Below are 20,541 nucleotides of genomic sequence, written 5' to 3' on the forward strand. Positions count from 1 at the left end.
CAACTAGTAAGAAAACACAGTATTAAAACTTACCACACTTTTACCTCTGCCCAAGTTCCCCACAAATCATGAGTACTGAAGACGTGCCACTCAGTAACTAACAATCCTGGGAGATGCTGCTTAATGCTCAAGTCGATTTCACCAGCATACACATTGCAACAGCTCCAGAAAGCTCTCTCTTTTCTTCCTCCCACTCACATGCTTCCCCCTGGGCGTTGTACTCACTGCCAGTGGCCACCTCCACCCAACTTACAGAAACCTGGCCCATAGCACCCTGCAATTAATGTCATCAGACATGCAAATCTGATTGTCAACCCATGGAACATGCTCACAGCTCACCAGAAGATACTGTCCTTTACAATCAGGGAGGCACTACTGAGTCACCATTAGCAGATTTTTCTTTAATGGCTATATAGTAACTACACTCATTTATTCACATTTTTACCAAGTCTGCCTCTTGATTATTTGAGCAGCCAGCTTAGATGTTCAGTGTGTAAGCATGGAAAAGTAAAGCCTCCCACAGGGAACAGGGCCACCGATGACTTTGCTTCTCTCACCTGGGCCAACCTGCCAAGCCAACCATCTCACGCTCATCTAAACCCACAAAAGGGGACTAGACGAACACTCCAGTCTGCACCCCTCACCTGAGTCTGAACACGAATACAGCTCAGGAATGAATATTCACAGTCGTTAGTGCTAGTTTCAGCACTTGCACCTGCCAACCAATAAGGCTATTTCTCGTCTCCTGCTTAAGAAATAAGCCCTGCTGGAGTGAATGTAGAGTGCACGTATGAATTAAATAAGAAGGTGTATTGTCTTGTTACCATAAAACGAAGTAAACCAAGATTTTTTAAATGACTTCTTTTCAAAGGACAGAAGTATCACATACCGCCAAGACCTGAATCACCCTTTTAACTACAGACTGCAAGTTGTACTAGAAGAAGAAAAGAGACCTCTGTAAACTTTCTGTTAAAGGAGATTAAACATTAAATCAATTAAGACAAGGGTATGGACAGCAATTTCATACGGTGCACATGTGGATACAGAGACTTGGAAGAAAGTGATGAAATGGGCCCTTGATTCTCATTTCTCACTCCTGTTACACTTGAGCGACCTGAAAGCATAGAGGCAGAACCAGCTATGCAATCTGTGGGGCACAGAGCAAAATGAATCTTTCAGCAGACTTCCAACAAAATGTTTGAGAAGACTGGCTTCCTTTCTTCTCTTTCTGCTTCTTAACTAGCCTTCCACTTCATACTGTTCAGGGTCTCAGTGGAACTAACCAGCAGACCCTCCTAAACCCCATAACCACACCTAAGCAAAACCCACTTATCTCCTGAATCAAACAGTTCCTCTAATAAATTAATTTCAGGAACGTGGCTAACGATGGTGGATGGCTTGGGGGTGGAGGTAAGCCCAAAAGTGAGGCCCGTAGACAAGCCCGTTTAAACCACAGTCTTTCCTAAAAGGATGCCACTCAAGAACAGCTTTTTCCAATCACGACCATCACCGCCCTTTCAATAGGAGGAAGATGCTCAGCTAATCAAGCTAACTTGCTCATCATTTTTCCAGCTGCACAGAGAACACCAGACACAATATTCACTCACATTTATCCTCACTTTTTTATTCACCACAGACTCAGAGTTGCCCTCCAAGAATTGTTTCCCAAATCACACCCACAGTAATAAAGAATATCAGCTTAGATGCTCAAATATTTCTTTGACAATTAAGGAAAAATATGAAAGGCTGATCTTTGGCATGCAGACAGTGGGAAAGAGGGTATTTCTAAACGTCACTTGTTACCTAACTCACGGAAAAGGAAAGTAACGATGTGCCAAACCGTGAAGGAAAGATGATACACTTCAAGCCTGTGGCTTTTCCTGAAAATCTACTTTTTCAGACCTTGTCAAGTTCCTCGTTAAGAATATTTCATTCCTGGCCAGGTGTGGCTCATGCCTATAATCCCAGCACTTTGGGAGGCCAAGGCGGGTAGATCACCTGAGGTCAGGAGTTCAAGACCAGCCTGGCCAACATGGTGAAACCCCATCTCTACCAAAAATACAAAAAATTAGTCTGGTGTGTTGGCACATGCCTGTAATCCCAGCTACTTACGAGACTGAGGCAGAAGAATCGCTTCAGCCAAGGAGGCAGAGGTTGCAATGATCCCAGATCGTGCCACTGCACTCCAGCCTGGGTGACAGGGCAAACTCTGCCTTAAAAAAAAAGAAAAAAAATTTATTCCCACATCTAGCAAAATGCCTCATGATTCAACACTATCAATGATTGAGAATATATGCAAAGGAAAATTCAAAGGCTTAACCCAGCTCAATGTGAGAGCAGATGCTGTTCTCCATAAAATGTGGGCCCGGAGCTCTCTGGGAGCAGGGATGGGTGCGTTTCCAAAGATAGCCCCCATCTTTTCACTTCACAAGGACTCATCTCATGCCAGAGAGAGGATCCCTCAAAGTAAAAATCTCCTCTCAGTTGATCTCTTGCCATTCTCAACTTTTCAAAAACTATTTCCTTCAACACATTATGAAAAAAAAAAAATGGGTTCTATTAATTTCAGAAAAATTGAAGAAGGATCCCCTATGGTAGTATATAAATTATATTTCCAGTCCAAATGTAAGATTCACAGAAACAAGGAGGAAAAATATCCCATCATAGTCTTTTCTGAATCTTTACAATTTCTGTGTTAATGAGAACCTGGAGAGAGTTGCTGACAGAAAGGAAATCATGAGTTTGGGGAGAAAAGGAAGGAGAATAAAGGGAAGAGAAAAAAGTGAGGACGTGGGAATAAGACTGCAATGGAGGCAAAGTAAACTTCTCTTGACTTTGCCTTCAGTGGTTTCACATTGGTAAGCTAATTCTCTTCCTGTAGAAAAATCAACTCCCATCTGAGAACCAATCAGAACACAGTCACTTATCAGGGCACAGAAGCAGTTTCATCAACTCACCCCACCTCTTTTACTCATTACCACCACAAAACATAAGTCATTATGCATGAAGCCAAAAGTAAAACCAACAACACTTATCACAATTAACATCAATTAGATTATATCCAGTTTCCAGTGCATTTCTCTCCAGGAGGCATAATCTGGCCCTTGATTGAGACTTCCTAGTATCATGTCCAGGAGTATGGAAGGCAATCCGGAGCTCATTAGATAAAAGCAGAGAGTTCTCACCTATGCTCTCTCTTTTTAACTTTCTTTATTGATGCATAATCATTTTACATATTTACAGAGCTCATATGCTATTTGAATACATGCATATAATGTGTAACGATCAAGTTAGAGTGTCTGGGATATATATCACCCTTGAAACATTTATCATTTCTTTGTACTGGGAGCATTTCAAACCTTCTCTTCCAGCTATTTTGAAATATATAATGTATTGTTATTAATGATAGTCATCCTACTGTGCTATCAAACACTAGAACTTACTCTTCTATATGAATGTATATTTGTACCCATTAACCAACCTCTCTTCATCCTCCTCCCACACCGTTCCCAGCCTCTGGTAACCACCATTCTACTCTCTACTTTCCTGACATCAACTTTTTTAGCTCTCACATATTAGTAAGAACATGTGATATTTGTCTTTCTGTGCCTGGCATGTTTCGCTTAACATAATGACCTGAAGTTCCATCCCTGTTGCTGCAAATGACAGGATTTCATTCTTTTTGTGGCTCAGTATTTCATTGTATATCTGTATACCACATTTTCTTTACCCATTCATTCATTGATAGACACTTACGTTCATTCCATACCTTGGCTATTGTGAACAGTGCTGCAATAAACATGGGGGTGCAGGTATCCCCTTGATATACTGATTTATTTCCCTTTGGATAAATATCCAGTAGTGAAATTTCTGGACTATATGGTAGTTCTACATTTATTTTTTTGAGAAACCCCCATATTGTTTTCCATAATGGCTTTACTAATTTACATTCCCACCAACGAGGTATAAGAGTTCTCTTTTCTCCACATCCTTGCCAGCATTTATTACTTTTGGTCCTTTTCATAACAGCCATTCTAACTGGGGTGAGATAATATCTCATTGTGGTTTTGATTTGCATTTCTTTAATGGTTAGTGATATTCAGCAGTTTTTCATATGCCTGTTGGCCATTTGTATGTCATCTTTTGAGAAATATCTGATGGGATTTTTTTTTTCTGTTAAGTTGATGGAGTTCCTTGTATATTCTGGATATTAGTCCCTTGTCGAATGAATAGTTGAAAAATACTTTCTTCCATTCGAAGTTTGTCTCTTCATTCTGTTGATTCCCTTGCTATACAGAAGCTTTCTAGTTTAATATAACCCCACTTGTTCTATTTTTGTTTTTGTTGTGTGTGCTTTTGAGGTCTTAATCATAATATCATTGCCTAGACCAATGTCCTGAAGTGTTTCCCCTATGTTGTCTTCCAATAGTTTTACAGTTTCAGGTCTTAAAACTTTTAATCCATTATGAACTGATTTTTTTTTAATATAGTGAGAGACAGCAGTCTATTCATTCAGATAGTTTCATTCTTCTGCACATGAATATCCAGTTTTCCCAGCATCACTTATTGAACAGGGTGTCCTTTCCCCAATATACGTTTTTGATGCCTTTGTTGAAAATCAGTTGACTATAAATATGTGGATTTATTTCTGAATTCTCTGTTCTGTTCCACTTCTGTACGTGTCTGTTTTTATACCAATGCCATGTTGTTTTGGTTACTATAGGTCTGTGGTATATTTTGAAGCCATGTAGTAGATGCCTCCAGCTTTGTTCTTTTTACTTACTATTGATTTGGCTATTTGGGTCCTTTTTTGGTTCCATACAATTTTTAGCATTGTTTTTTCTATTTCTGTGAAGAATGTCATTGGTATTTTGCAACCATCTATCTGAGTAGATGTAAGGGGATGTCAGTGGGGCTCCAGGGATATGGAGATTCATGGGCTATTGGTCTCCAGGGCAAGATGCAGTCTTGTCGGGCCTGAGCTCTCAAAAGGGCACCATGCTGCAGTTGCTTCAGTCTTGGGCTATATGTGTGACCCATGGCGAAATCCCTCTCTGAGACAATGCCATCATGTGGGCTCCAGGAAGTTTCTTATATTAGTCTCAGGGTCTGTGAGAGCCAAAGGGCACTCTGTAGCCAGGATTGCAGTAGTCCATTGCGGAAATGTGGAACGCATGGCTCTCTCCCTTCCCTTTTCCTTCACTGAGGAATCTCTCCTGGCTCCGATCTCAGCTGGGCCAGCTGCTTTGCTTTCCTCTCCTTCCATGCCTGAGAGGTTTCCTGTCACTTTCCTACTGAGTTCCTGTGTTCTCTCTGAAATACTCTCTTTGATGTCATGCTTATCTAGTTGCTGTTTTGGTCCACCTTTGTGGAGGAGGTGAATAACAGGTGTCTCTAGTCAAACATCTTGAAGCCCCCTCCTATGCTCTCTTAATCTCTTCTGTATCTATTTCTCTCTCATTGGAACACACAGAGAGGGCAGAAGCTCCTCTAATCCATACTGATCTGAAAGAAACTAAAGTATAAACTTACTCCTTCTACTTTCTAGTGTTGTTGTTGTTGTCTTTGTCATTATTAAAAACTGTAAGTGAATTGTTCTGGCCATCCAGACCATCATGGTGGTCATGACAATAATGACTAGCATCCATTCTTCATCTCTACACCCCAACTCTAGTAATGGAATCCATGGTACAATAGCCATTGGGAGTGAAAATAAAGAGCTCCAATAACATTTATTAAAAATGCTTTCTAGGTGAAAACGTGATTTTAAGACCCCCCCTCCTTTAAAAGACCAACTCAATTCCACTCTTCCCAAAGACTGATCCTTGAGTCCCATTCTCATCTCCCAGAGCAGGTAAAATTTCTATCAAATAACAGTTTTGTCACCATCTTCAAGTAGGAGCTTTCCCACAAATTCATCTGGGCTATGATATTTTAAGAAACTTAGCATTTTCCAGCAGCCAAAAGGTTTGTAAGTTGTATGCAGAAAAGCCACATTTCTGTATAGGCAGAGTGGGAAAGAATGTCCAGGTACCAGCCAATCTGAAGAAAACGTGTCTGTTCTGGCAGCCAAGTGTCTAACTAGGGACATCCTAATGACAGAGTGTCAGGCTGAATTTGGGGGATGGGAGGGAATCAGAGAATAGGCCTGGAAACCAAATTTAAAACCTTTCAAATCTCAGAGGAAGAATATACATCCCAGGCTCAAATAGTGGCTCTCAATTATGAACCTCTAGAGCAGTAACTCCATGCATGATCCCAGAACACTCCTCTCTGACCCAGTCCCCAACCTCTGCCAATGAACAAGCTCTGATTCTTTAGCCTTGACCAAATCCTAATGAGACTTTACTCACTTCACTCTCCGTATGTTCCTGTGGGGGTTCTGGAACTTGGCTGAGCGAGCCCCCTCAGACCTGTCCAAGATCTTGGCCTGCCTGGTTTGGTCCTTACTGCTCTCTAAGGCTTTGAATCTAAGTCATACATTGACCTCAGAAAACTTGTCCCATCTCACCCACCCACCACCATTACCTACGACTCCTTACTCCAACCCCTTAGGATGCACAATGTAATTGGCCGATATCTCAGCTGAGTCCACCTTACCATAATCCAATGGCAAGGTTGAAGGCATCAAACACAGAAAAAATATTTTTTAAAACAGTCATAGACATGAAAGAGGAAGTGCTATCTCAGAAGCCAAGATAAATATCAACACAGACATGGTTTGGCAGTCTCTAGCTTGTTATGTATAAAATGTTACACTGAAAGCTTAAACTGCTGGGCTCTTTAAGGGTACAAAAATGTGCATGGAAGTTCACCTCCAGGACAATCAGGGAGAGTGGTATGTTTCCATTTTAAACTATGTTACTATTTTGGGTTGTCAGACATTGTGAATTTTACCTTATTTGGCACTGGATATTTTTTTATTCCCATAAATTATCTTTTTGTTTGTTTTTTTGTTTATTATACTTTATGTTCCAGGGTACATGTGCACAACTTGCAGGTTTGTTACATATGTATACATGTGCCATGTTGGTGTGCTGCACCCATTAACTTGTCATTTACATTAGGTATATCTCCTAATACTATCCCTCCCTCCTCCCCCGACCCCACAACAGGCCCCAGTGTGTGATGTTCCCCACCCTGTGTCCAAGTGCTCTCTTTGTTCAATTCCCACCTATGAGTGAGAAGATGTGGTGTTTGGTTTTCTGTTCTTGCGATAGTTTGCTGAGAATGATGGTTTCCAGCTGCAACTACGTCCCTACAAAGGACATGAACTCATCCTTTTTTTATGGCCGCATAGTATTCCATGGTGTATATGTGCCACATTTTCTTAATCCAGTCTATCATTCATGGGCATTTGGGTTGGTTCCAAGTCTTTGCTATTGTGAATAGTGCCACAATAAACATACATGTGCATGTGTCTTTATAGCAGCATGATTTATAATCCTTTGGGTGTATACCCAGTAAATATTCCCATAAATATTCTTGAACTCTGTTCTAGAATGAGCCTAAGTAACTTAGATGCAGTTTAATACTTTTGCGAATTGCTTTTTCATGATTTATTAGGCAAATATGGAACAGTGCTCTAGACTGCTAATTATTCTCCACTACTGAGGCAGGGCTCTCCTGACTGTTCTACCAGTACTCTGTGAATTATGGATTTTCCAGTCTGACTGGAAGGAACAGGCAATATTCCCAGCCTTTGGTGAGAGCCAGGCTCTGTTCTCTTGCCCCAACAAGCTTGGCCCCCAGTCCCCGGTAGTTTCCCCACATGCAGGTGCTGATCAGTACAATGCTGAATCCTTGAGGGCCCCTCTGCAGTTATTGGGGTCCTCTCTCTCCATGCATCTCTCTCGTTCCTGGTACTCTGTTCTACGAACTCTAACAGCCTTGGCTTCCCCAGCATCTTCACACCTTCTCCTCAAATCAGGAGTCTGAATTGCACATGCCTTCCTTTCCCTGCGTCTCAGCCTGGAAATTCTCTCCACTCAGTAAGCTGGAGCAGCCTGAGCATACACCTTTGTGTCTCCTATTTCTTAGAGATCACTGCTCTTCATCACCTGATGACTGGTGTTTCGAAAATCATTATTTCATGTATTTTATCTGACATTTTTGGTTGCGTCAGGCAAAAGGGTAAATCTGGCCCTGTTACTCCACCTTGGGCAGAAACAGAACTTCTTTAAAACACTTTGCACTCAATACCAGTATCATTACACAGAACAGACACTCCTAAAACCAGTGTTTTTCAAAGTAAGGTCCTTGGACCAGCTGTCGGAATCACCTGGGACGCGTGGCAAAGACGCACTTTGCTACATCACACTCTCAGATCTATTAAATATAAATTTCCTGCCACTAAAATGTGAGAATCGTTGCCGTTGCCATGGCAATTAATTAGCAAAAGACAATGAAATCTTCTTCTGAAAGTCCAAAAATCACTGGAATAGGCAATGGACTAAAAAGTCACTGGGAGTTGGGGGGATGTTAGGGAGAACGCTGGGAAGTCAGTTTCCTAGAAACCACGGCTCTCTGTTGCTAAATGAACTATTTTCCATGTAGCTGCTTCCTTCTCATTCATTGCCATGGGACAGCACATGGTGAGATGGGTGCCTCTCCTGGCTGCCTCCACACAAGAGGCTCTCTGGGCAGCAAGCACTAAACCAACCAGGAAATTGTTAAACCAAGATGTGTGTTTCCCCCTCAGTCATTAAATAACCAATACAGCAATAGTAGCCATGCTCCCCAGCAATGAGTTCACAATAGTAACAACAATCACACGGTCAACCTTTTGTTCTCCAATCCCAGGAGCATTTGGAATGACCCCTCCGTCATCTTGACTCACCACAGACCCATTTTCTGGGGGAGGAAACAAAGAGTCTAAAAAGCAGGTATGAGATTTCAACAGAATACAGGCATCTTCAGGCTGAGTCCACCAGAGAGGCAACAGGCTACACTACATAAGCACAATTGTGCACAAATCTTTTCTGAGACTTGGTTTTGATCATCTTGTTCATTCAGAAACTAGTGGCATGGCTCTCGCTGCTGGAGAGAAAGTGATAGAAGCACTCGTCCATGCTTGATCCAGTAGAGGAAAGGACAAAACAGAGTGTATCTCACATCCCAGATTATTCTGTGTTCCCTATTTGAACCAACTTTTACCCAAACCTACCTATGCTTCACTAGCGTTGGAGATATCCAGTGGGCAAGGAAGGAGATGAAAGCAGGTGGATACAGGCAGGGTCAGATTATCCAGGGACTTTTGGGCCGTTGGTAAATATCTGGATTTTATTTTAAATGCAATAGGAAGCTACTGGAGGGTGTAACCAGGGAAATGATGTGACTTCTAGTTGTATTTTCCAAGAACCACTCTGGCTGCTTTGTGGTGCATGGGTTACAGAGGGCAGGAGTCAAAGTCAGGAGACCCTTGCAGCAGTGCTATTCCAACCACAGCCTGTGGACCAGAGATAGTCTGCAAGCTGTTACCATCTACAAGGACAGGAACTGAGATGAAGTGTTTAGAGGCTTTTAAATATCTTGAAGTAGTTTAACATTGTGGCAATATCCAAGCAAGATTTTTTTTTTTTTTTTTACAAAAATATAAGGCTACAGTGGACTCGGGGGCTGGGGTGGGAACTGGTCCTTCACCACAGGTAATTTGAGAGCCCTTTGCAGTAATTCAGCGAAAGGGTGCTGGATGCTTGAACAAGAGGGGATCAGGCACAGAGAGACAGTGTTTCAGTCTCCCAGAATCACAAATGGAAGCTGGAAGTTCAGGATATGGAGGCTAGAGCACCCAGTGACACCTCCGCCTCTGCCCACCTGCATTAAACCTCAGCACTTGCCAATTCTCTGAAAAGGGGCAACCAATAACCTTGTTTCATTCCTGGAAATAATATTACACATGGCATACGTGTTAACAGTTCAGACACAAGGCCGGGCGCGGTGGCTCAAGCCTGTAATCCCAGCACTTTGGGAGGCCGAGGCGGGCGGATCACAAGGTCAGGAGATCGAGACCACAGTGAAACCCCGTCTCTACTAAAAATACAAAAAATTAGCCGGGCGCGGTGGCGGGCGCCTGTAGTCCTAGCTACTCAGGAGGCTGAGGCAGGAGAATGGCGTGAACCCAGGAGGCGGAGCTTGCAGTGAGCCCAGATCGCGCCACTGCACTCCAGCCTGGGCAACAGCGTGAGACTCCGTCTCAAAAAATAAATAAATAAATAAATAAATAAATAAATAAATAAATAAATAAAATAAAATAAAATAAAATGTGAGGGTAGTTATATAAAATGTAGGCCTATTTGGATATGAAGAATGTATTCTGAATTTTGTGAAAGTAGTTAATAATCCCAACAGTTTGGTATTTTTTTGGAGGAATCTTTAAGGAACTAATATGTCTTGTTTTAAGAGATATTTGTCTGAAGTTCAGAAATTCCTTAAATTTCACTTTGGCTTCTTTTTCTTCTGTGAAATTTAAGATAAATTAAAAGTAATATTTTTTACTGAAATGTAATTAGTGGTCAACTCTGGGTCCGAGATAGACACAGTCTCTACTAAGAATTGGATCTATTTGGCAACCCTAGTTGTTGATTCAAGTAAGGAAATGGACTAATTATACGTTCAGGTCATTGAGAGGGAATTCAGATGTCTCCTAAACACCTATGTTACTACCACGAAATAACTGCGGCACTGAGGGAAGTTTGGCTCCCAAAAAAGTGAAGTTAATAGCAGCTCTACAAAAATTGGTGAGAAAGATTCCACCTTTCAGTTTAGTTAGACAAGTGAGTTTTCATGGGAATGAGGCAACAGGATAAAAAAGTAACCTATGTAAACATCCCAAGAAGAAGGAGTTTCCATCCAATTTATTTGTTTTTAATTAGGACCTTAGGTAGAGCTTTCCTCCAACTGTGACTGCTTGAGGCCAGTTCTAAGCGTCATCAGGAATGAAGGACACCAGCCCACCTGTGAGGGTTTGGAACTTTAGCTGGGAAACTCCTCCCACTAGATCCATGGTTCTCAACCCAGGCCAACCATCAGATCTCTGGGGAGCTTTTCATAGATGCCTTGGCCTCACTCCACACCTTCTGAGAGAGGATCTCCAGGGACAGGACAAGCATGGGTGTATGTTTTAAATATTCCACAGGCAATTCAGCTGCACATTGGTTAAGTACCACAGGACTAGTCTGTAGAATTCTCAAGGGCAACGTGCTGTCTTTTGGAGGCAATGGGAATGTTCAGTGAAAAGAGAACTAAAATCAGGGAAATTTTCATATTCTTTGCTTGCTATACAAGTAGTACAGTTTACCTTTCTAAACATCAATTTCCTTAAGCATATCATGTTTTTTAAAAATCAATTTTCTCATCTACTAAAAAGAATGTAATAAAATATTGTGTAGGTGTTTTTAAGCCTGTGGAATTTTACAAGTAGCACAGTTTACCTTTCTAAACATCAATTTCCTTAAGCATATCATATTTTTTAAAAATCTATTTTCTCATCCACTAAAAAGAATTTAATAAAATATTGTGTATGTGTTTTTAAGTCTGTGGTATTTCAGGAATTCTGGAGAAAGGTGCAGGCGTACCACCCGCTTCCTTGCCATGGAAAGCACCATCTTGCTGGTCCCTTTTTTTTAATTTCTCTTGAAGGAGAAATAAACTAAGCCACAGAGTATAGCAATCTTTGCACAAAACAGCAGGAAGGAAGGAGGCATTTGCCTCTGGATCTGTTGCCACTTCAGGATTGTTGATGGCACCAGAGGGGCCCAAGCTGCTCAGAAGTGGTGATGGGTGGATGTGGGAAAGGATTTGTTGTCTTCCAAGCTTTCACTGAGACAGCCAAATGTGAGAGTCCTTGGCAAGGGCATTGAAAGTCATCCAGCCAACAGTCTATCTGATGGCTCACAGAGAGGAGCCAAGAGAGAGGGAACAGTGCAAACAGACCTGTTCAACAAATGAAACCCAATACCACTGTTACGTCTTATAGAAAAGGAACATTCTTTCACTTGAGTGCCATTGTCTGTTCTCCAGGATACAGTATGTTCATGAGATCTCTGGGTCTCAGAGGACAGATTGAGATGTGTGTATTTTTTACTGCTGAGACTTTTTTAAAAACAAGGTCAGAACAATGTATAAAATATGGTCCCATGTATATTTTAAAATAATATTTATGTTTAGATCTATATCTGTGAATGGACTCTTGGGGAAGGTCTAGAAAAATGTAGACCAGACTATTAATAAAGGTTAAATGTGGGGAGAGTAGTGGAAGGGAAGAAAATATGTAAATAGAAGGGGAACAATTACTTTTGACTCTGTACAATCTATTTCAATTTTTTTCAGCATGGGGATGTTGCTTTTTAAATTCTAAACACCACAAAAAGGTAAAAATAGTTAAAAAAAAAATAGCTATCAGCCACCAATGCCATTTGACCACAAGAATACTTTTTCTTCATTGGAAATACTAAAAGCTACAAAGTGTAGGGGTTTGTTTGTTTGTTTGTTTGTCTCATTCCACTACCCAGGCTGGAGTGGCAGTGGCGTAATCTCGGCTCACTGCAGCCTCTGCCTCCCAGGCTCAAACGATTCTCCTGCCTCAGATCCTAAGTAGCTGGGATTATGGGCACATGCCACCACATCCAGTTAATTTTTGTGTTTTTACTAGAGATGGGGTTTCACTATGTTGCTTAGGCTGGTCTCGAACTCCTGGCCTCAAGTGATCCACCCACCTCAGCCTCCCAAAGTGCTGGGATTACAAGCGTGAGCCACTGCACCTGATCCAAGTACAGAATTTTTGAGTAATTCTATAAGAAAAAATCAGTACTTTAGACATAATTAGAAAAATGATGTCAAGAATGAATTAATATTTTTATACTATGTCTATGCTAATGGTATCTACATAGAGACAAACATTATAATGGTTGACAAAAATTATTAATGAATTGCTTAACTATCCACATGCAAAAGAATGAAGGTGAACACTTACTACCTTAGGCCAGTTACAATATTAACTCAAAATGGAACAAAGACTTATACATATGAGCTAAAACTATAAAATTCTCAGAAGAAGACATATGGAAAAAGCTTCAGGACATTGAATTTAGCAATCGTATCTTAGATATGACACCAAAAGTGCAGGCAAAAGAGAAAAAAATAAAGAAATTAGACCATCAACATTTTAAACTGTTATGCTCAAAAGACACTACCAACTCAGTGGAAAGGTAACCCAAAGAATGCAAGAAAATATCCACAAATTATATATCTGATAGAGAATTAATATCCAGAATATATAAAGAACTCCTACAACACACACACACACAAGTCCCTAATTTTAAAATGGGCAAAAGGTTTACAAATGGCCAATAAGCACATGAAATTATCTTCAACATCACTAATCATTAGAGAAATGCAAATCAAAACCACAAGATGCTTCACACACATTAGGATGTCTATCTTTTTTTTTTTTTTTTTTTTTTTTTTTTTTTGAGACGGAGTCTGGCTCTGTCGCCAAGGCTGGGGTGCAGTAGCCAGATCTCAGCTCACTGCAAGCTCCTCCTCCCGGGTTTACGCCATTCTCCTGCCTCAGCCTCCCGAGTAGCTGGAACTACAGGCGCCCGCCACCTCGCCCGGCTAGTTTTTTGTATTTTTTAGTAGAGACGAGGTTTCACCGTGTTAGTCAGAATGGTCTCGATCTCCTGACCTCGTGATCCGCCCGTCTCGGCCTCCCAAAGTGCTGGGATTACAGGCTTGAGCCACCGTGCCCGGCGATGTCTATCATTTTTTAAATTAAATACAGAAAATAACAAGTGTTGGTAAGAATGTGGAGAAATTGGGACCCTTGTGTATTGCTGTGGGAATGTAAAATAAAATGGTGCAGCTGCTGTGAAAAAACAGTAGGATGGTTCTTCAGAATATTAAAAATATAATTACCATATGATCCAACAATTCCACTTCTGGTTGTATACCCAAAATAATTGAAAGCATGAACTTAAATAGATATTTGTACACCAATGTTTATAGCAGCATTATTCCCAGTAGCCAAAAGATGGCGTATTAATTACGGGCCTGGGTTCTGCCAAAAGATGGTGTATTAATTAGGGGCCTGGGTTCTCCAGAGAAACAAAACCAACAGGACGTACACACACACAAAAACACACATACACAGAAAGATTTATTTTGAGAATTGGGTCACACAGTTGTGGAGGCTAGCAAGTCTAAAACCTGCAGGGTAGGCTAGCAGACTGAAGGTGCAGGGAAGACTTGCTGTAGTCTCAAGTTCAAAGGCAGTCTGTAGGCAGAATTCTCTCTTCTTGAGTGGAATTCAGTCTTTTTCATTTGAGGCCTTCAATTGATCAGATGAAGCCTACCAACATTATGGCGGCCATGTTCAAAGTCTACTAATTTAAATGTTAACCTCATCTGTATTAGTCCATTTTCACACTGCTATAAAGAAATACCGGAGACTGGGTAATTCATAAAAGAAAGAGGTTTAATTGACTTACAATTCCACATGGCTGGGGAGGCCTCAGGAAACTTACAATCATGGCAGAAGGCAAAGGGGAAGCAAGGACCTTCTTCGCATGGTGGCAGGAAACCGAGAAAGCAAGAGGGGGAGATCCCCTTATAAAACCATCAGATCTCATGAGAACTCATTCAGTATCACGAGAACAGCATGGGGGAAACCCTCCCCATGACCCAATCACCTCCCACCAGGTCTCTCCCTCTCCAAGTGGGGATTATGGGGATTACAATTCAAGATGAGATTTGGGTGGGGACACAAAGCCAAACCATATCATCATCTAAAAAATACCTTCAAAGAAACATTTAGAATAATGTTTGGCCAAATAGCTCAGTACTGTGGCCTAGACAAGTTGATGCATAATTAACCGTCACAGGTGAAAACAACCTAAGTCCCTCTACCAACGAATAAATGGATAAACACAAGATGGTATATACATACAATGAAGTATTATTCCACCTTAAAAAGGAAGGATATTCTGGCACATACGACAACATGGATGATACTTGAAGACATTTTGCTAAATGAAATAAGCTAAACATAAAAGAATAAATATGATATAATTCCACTTACATGAGGTACCTAGAATAGTCAAATTCATAAAAATAGAAAGTAGAATATTGGTTCCAGAGGCTGATAAAGTAAGGGGTACAGAGATTTATTGTTTAATAAGTATGAAGTTTCAGTTTGGGAAGATGAAAAATGTCTGGAGATGGATGGTGGTGAGAGTTAAACAACAATGTGAATGTACTTAATGCCATTGAACTGTACACTTAAAAATGGTTAAGATGGTAAATTTTATGTTATTAAATATTTTACCACCATAAAAAAAGAATCGCTTACATGTACAGGCTTTACTGTGAGCCAGACAATATACTGAATGCTCTCCATGGATTTTCTCATGTAATGCGTACGCGTATCCCCATTTTACAGGTAATAAAACCGTCTAGAGGAAAGTGACTTGCCCGAGGCCACATTGGTAAGAATCAGATCTGGAATTCAAACCCTCATAGTCTGACTTCAAAGCCTGTGTGCTTAGTCACTATGCCATACTGAAAAGAGCAGCTACCTTAGATAAAGAGCAAACTAAAACATTTTTAGAATATTTTAAAGTTGATTCAATACACAAAATATTTGAGGAATGAATTCCCAAAAAGATAGATGCCAAATCCAGAATGGGTATGATTAATAACTATACACCTAAAATAGCCCTTCATTGATATTCACCATGAGAAGTTCTTAGCTCAAAACCACAGCATCTCCAGAAATAAAAAGAGAAAGGGGGAGGCCCCAAAAGCAGGAGTAGAATGTTTACCTGGCGTCTGCCTCATGTTCCCATGAGTCTTGAGAGACTGCATAGTTTCTCTATTTATTTTTTTAAATAAAAATAGTGCAGTCACAACTTCCTTTTTCAAAGGGGACAGTTATTCAACTGACATGTACTGAGCGTCTACTATACAACCAGGTGCTATGTGGGTTTTGTTCAAACAAGGTGAAAAGACAGAGTGCATGTCTGCAATGAGATCCAAATGTCTCCTGTTTCCATGTGGAGCACATTTCATAGACAAGATTCATGCTGATATTCTGGCCCCACCAGGCAAATTTTATCAACTAAGTATCTCCAAATATGCCCTTTCTCCAATGATCTTCCTACCATGTACTTCTGAACTATCACCACCACAAACAAGAAGAGCAGTCATAGCTGTATTATACCTAAGGTAGTATAGCCCATTGGTTAAGATTTGGGCTCCAAAGTTAGACTGGGTCTACACCTGCCACTTGTTCACTATGTAATCTTGGGCAAATTTCTTAAACTTCCTTTGCTCCTGTCTCCCCAACTAGAAAAACAGGATACAAATAGGTACCAACCCTCACAGGAGACTGTGAGGAGGACATGACCATTATTGGAACGTCCACCATGTATTAAGTGATCAGAAAATATTAGTCATAGATGTGTGAAATAGCCATATGTGAATAATGGACTGTTCCAGGGATCAGGGGAGAAGAATAAATGATCAACCGAGAGAAAAAGGGCCTTTAGAGATCATTTCACAGATGATGGCAAGGAGGACCACAAGGGTTCAATGTCTTGCCTGAGGTCACACTGGTGGTCAACAGCAGCGCCAGGCATACCTCTCTACCACAGAACAATGCTCTCAGGGAAGAGAAAGCAAGGGAACTCCAAGCTGATCCTTCACTTAGGTGCATATTACAGTTTTTATCTACTTCAATAGTGGTAAATTATGAAGTTATATGTGTTAAAATATGAGTAGATGATTCTATCAGCAGGATGAGAAAGAGCTACTGGGCACACACTATGGGTGTGTATGTGGATGGGGAGGGTTCCAACAACCACATCCATGTCAAAGACTTTAGGGCATGGCCTGTTAACAAAAAGCAGCCTGGGTAACTGCCCTGAGCACCAGACCACTTAAGCGGAGCTCCAAGACAGCCACCATGGAATGAGTCCAAAACGTAGGGCCCAGACTCACTGGCCAACCCTGCCCGCCCAACCTGCAGGACCTGGATGGATGCAGTGGAGCAGATGGGAACGGAATGCTGGGCAAGAGAGGAGACGGGACCCCAGAGATGGATTATTCCAGAAACATCTCTTCTATGTAACTGCTGACAGTTCGGCTTGCCATCTCCCCACCAATCTACCTCCCAAGCCTCTCTGTCCTTATCAGGTAATTCACGCCATCCCTTCCCACCTCTCCCACCTTTCCAAACTTTCCTCCAACTAACCTCCCACAGATTATCCCAATGTCCCAACATCCACAGGATAGCTCCTCACTTTCCAGTCATAGTGCCTTTGCCCCTGCAAAGGGTCTCCTTCCTCCTAAAATGTTCCTGCTCCTCTATAATCCCTTCCCTTCCTCCCATTCCCAAACCAAAACTGTTTGTCAAAACCCATTCCCAGAAACACAAGTCCTTCCGTGAAGCCATCTTACAACAGATGGCCTTTTCCTATCCCCTGCACTTCCAGAACCTTCTAGATCTTCCTAAGATCAATTCTACCTCACTCCTCATTCAAGACTCTCCTTATAGCCTCATACAATGCTGACTAGCAAGTGGTCAGCACTCAGTTAATACCCGTTGCTATAGCAGAAGTCAGAACGGCAGCTGGGGAAACTGATGTGCAACATCACAGGCTGGGAAGGAAGGTAACAAAGAGTGAGTACAACAGCAAAGACATACTGTGGGACTATGGGCCAGAACTATTCCAAGTATTTAATATATGCTAACTCAGTCCTCAGACAACCCCATGATGTAGGTGCCATTATTATTAGCACATTACAGAGGACGGAACTGAGAAGGAAACTCACCAGAGAAGAGGAAACTCTCCATGTTACAGAGGAGGAAGCTGAGGCACAGGGGGGCTGAGTAACTCACCCTAGGTAACTTACTGTGGGACTGTGAATTGAACCAGGCCGGCTGGCTCTTTACATTGCTTCTCTGCAACCCTGTTCCTTCTAAGCCTGCTTCCCTGCAAATCATTTGAGCTGTTCCATCCACTTTGTATGCATTGCCTTTCTGAATCAAAAACACACTCAGATTTGTTTTTTTTGTTTTTTGTTTTTTATTTTTTTTGAGACGGAGTCTCACTCTGTCACCAGAGCTGGAGATGGCTGGAGTGCAGTGGCGTGATCTTGGCTCACTGCAATCTCTGCCTCTTGGGTTCAAGTGATTCTCTTGCCTCAGCCTCCTGAGTTGCTGGGACTACAGGCATGCACCACCACACCCAGCTAATTTTTGTATTTTTAGCAGAGACAGTGTTTCACCATGTTGGCCAGGATGGTCTGGATCTCCTGACCTCATGATCAACCTGCCTTGGCCTTCCAAAGTGCTGGGATTACAGGCATGAGCCACCTCACCCAGCCTGCAACTTTTAATTATCGTACTAAATTCCCATCTACTGCTTTCTGAGCCAAAAATTAAAGATCCATTCTATCCAGCTCTCCCGTGACAGTAAATAACATAAGACAAAAGTCTCAAATCCAAAACATTGCTTAAACAGAGGGGATTATAGATGTTTCAGATGGAGTAGGTCTCAGGCTACTCACCTAACTCAATATTTTTCATCATTCTCTTTCTAAATCCTGAAATGTATACCAGAGCTATCTGCAAGCATGTACATATAACAATTGCATATTATTTTGATAGAGTTATTGTTTTAATATACAATTATAAGGTCGAGTACAGTGGTTCACATCTGTAATCCCAGCACTTTGGGAGGCCAAGGCAGGCACATAACCTGAGATCAGGAGTTCAAGACCAGCCTGGCCAACATGGCGAAACCCCGTCTTTACTAAAAATACAAAAATTAGCTGGGCACAGTGGCGGGCATCTGTAACCCCAGCTATTTGGGAGGCTGAGTCAGGAGAATCGCTTGAACCCGGGAGGCAGAGGTTCCAGTGAGCCGAGATCGCGCCATTGCACTCCAGCCTTGGCGACAAGAGCAAGACTCTGTCTCAAAAACAAACAATAACAACAACAAAAAAAGTAGCATATATACAGTATATATACTATATCGCATACATAGTATAAATGTAGTATATATACTATACTATATAGTGTGTATATATACTATATAACATATATACGATTATAAGTTTATGAACACACAGGTGGTCTGTCACATGTTTGTTTGTTTTTTAACTTTTATAAAGGAATTCAGGTATCCCACTATGGATGGGAGAATACGGAAAATACACATATTTGACTTGCAACTACCTCCAGATTTAAGTGAAAAATCCAGCAACTACTTGCATAATCCAGGTTTTACATAATTTATATTAAACACCCTATTAACAGAAGCAAACGTGTTAATTCTGAATAGATCAGATGATTTTCTCAATCTCCCATCAAAACAGTCCCAGAGTCAGGGATAGAAAACGATTTTGGCTTTACAAATGTCCACAGTATTTTCACAGAAAGAAAATAGAGAAATAAATTTATCAATAGATTAAATTTTGGAGTTAGAGGTTTACAACAGGATATCAATCAAATTTCTGTTCCCAGTATATTTAAAACTAACGCACACACACACAAAAAAAAATGAATAGCAAACCAAAAAAATTAAATTAGAATGTTAGTGAAACGGAAGAGAAGGGAGAGAAGGGTCCAGTTTGTCAGAGCAAGTGTTACTTTTCTCCCCTTGATAAAGAGAAAGCTGGTGAGAACAGCAAAAGACACAGGATAGAGATCACAGTAAGAGAAATATGATATCCAGCACGTATCCAAAACTTACCCAACTTGGTCTGTTTACTCAACGCTTTATTTTTCCCACTTTGCCAGTTTAAAGTCAGACAGCGGCTAGGCTTTTGTTGTTGCTGTTTCTGTTCTTTTGATCCCAGAGCCCCATGAAAATTGAACCGTGTGTTGGATGGGATCTGGCCACGTCTCGCATTAGGGATGGAAAAAGTTTTAAACTTGGGTTGCTTCTTTGGGAAAACGAATAAATAATAAGTGGCGAGAAGGAGAGGACGTGGGGGACGTGCTCGGCTGACGTCGGCCCGCAAGGGGGCCGCACAGCTTCTCAGCACAGCTGTCCAGATGTGCTTCATCTGTTCCGCCCGCGGGGCACGAGCCTCGGCGGCCGCGGCTGGCATAAGCCCCAGCTCATTGGTGGCCGCGGCTCCTCACTTGCCGCGGATTGGCCGGGCGACCCGCCACTCCTGAGGGCCTCGGGCGCGCCCCTCCCGCAGGCCCGCTGGTTGCATCCTAAGGGAACGTGGAAGTGCAGCGCCGTCGCTGATGTGGCACTCGGCGGCTGCACGCCCGGGACGGCTCGGGGCCGAGAGGGAGGTTGCCTACTCCCAGGTCTTTCCCCTGCCCCGAACCTGTTACGCCCCTCCTTTTAGACAGACCGCTTTGTTTAAACAGGATGATTTGTAGCCGTTTGGGGGCTGAAAACAAGGCGGATGATTTGTAGCCATTTGGGGGCTGTAAATAAGACGCGCCTGGTGCTTGGAGTGGAAGCGGCTGGGGCTCCGGGCTGCCCACGCCCCCAAAGGGCGTTCAGGCCACGCCTT

General features: G+C 41.8%; 1 protein-coding gene across 3 annotated transcripts in view; it reads right to left on the reverse strand.

Moving 5' to 3' along the window:
- The window catches only part of TMEM45A (transmembrane protein 45A), a 76,383-nt gene extending 56,250 nt beyond the window's left edge, over positions 1–20,133 (reverse strand). The window contains exon 1 of one of the 3 annotated variants that reach the window (XM_015128700.3): positions 19,758–20,133. The gene's annotated coding sequence lies outside the window, so the exon portion shown is untranslated. Of the gene's footprint in view, positions 1–33; positions 174–19,757 lie in introns of those variants that run through there. The other 2 variants (XM_077990307.1, NM_001266028.1) reach the window with 2 other exon arrangements.
- Between the last annotated feature and the right edge of the window lie 408 nt (positions 20,134–20,541).

The sequence above is a fragment of the Macaca mulatta genome, chromosome 2 (genome assembly GCF_049350105.2).
Source record: "Macaca mulatta isolate MMU2019108-1 chromosome 2, T2T-MMU8v2.0, whole genome shotgun sequence".
Lineage (NCBI taxonomy): Eukaryota > Metazoa > Chordata > Mammalia > Primates > Cercopithecidae > Macaca > Macaca mulatta.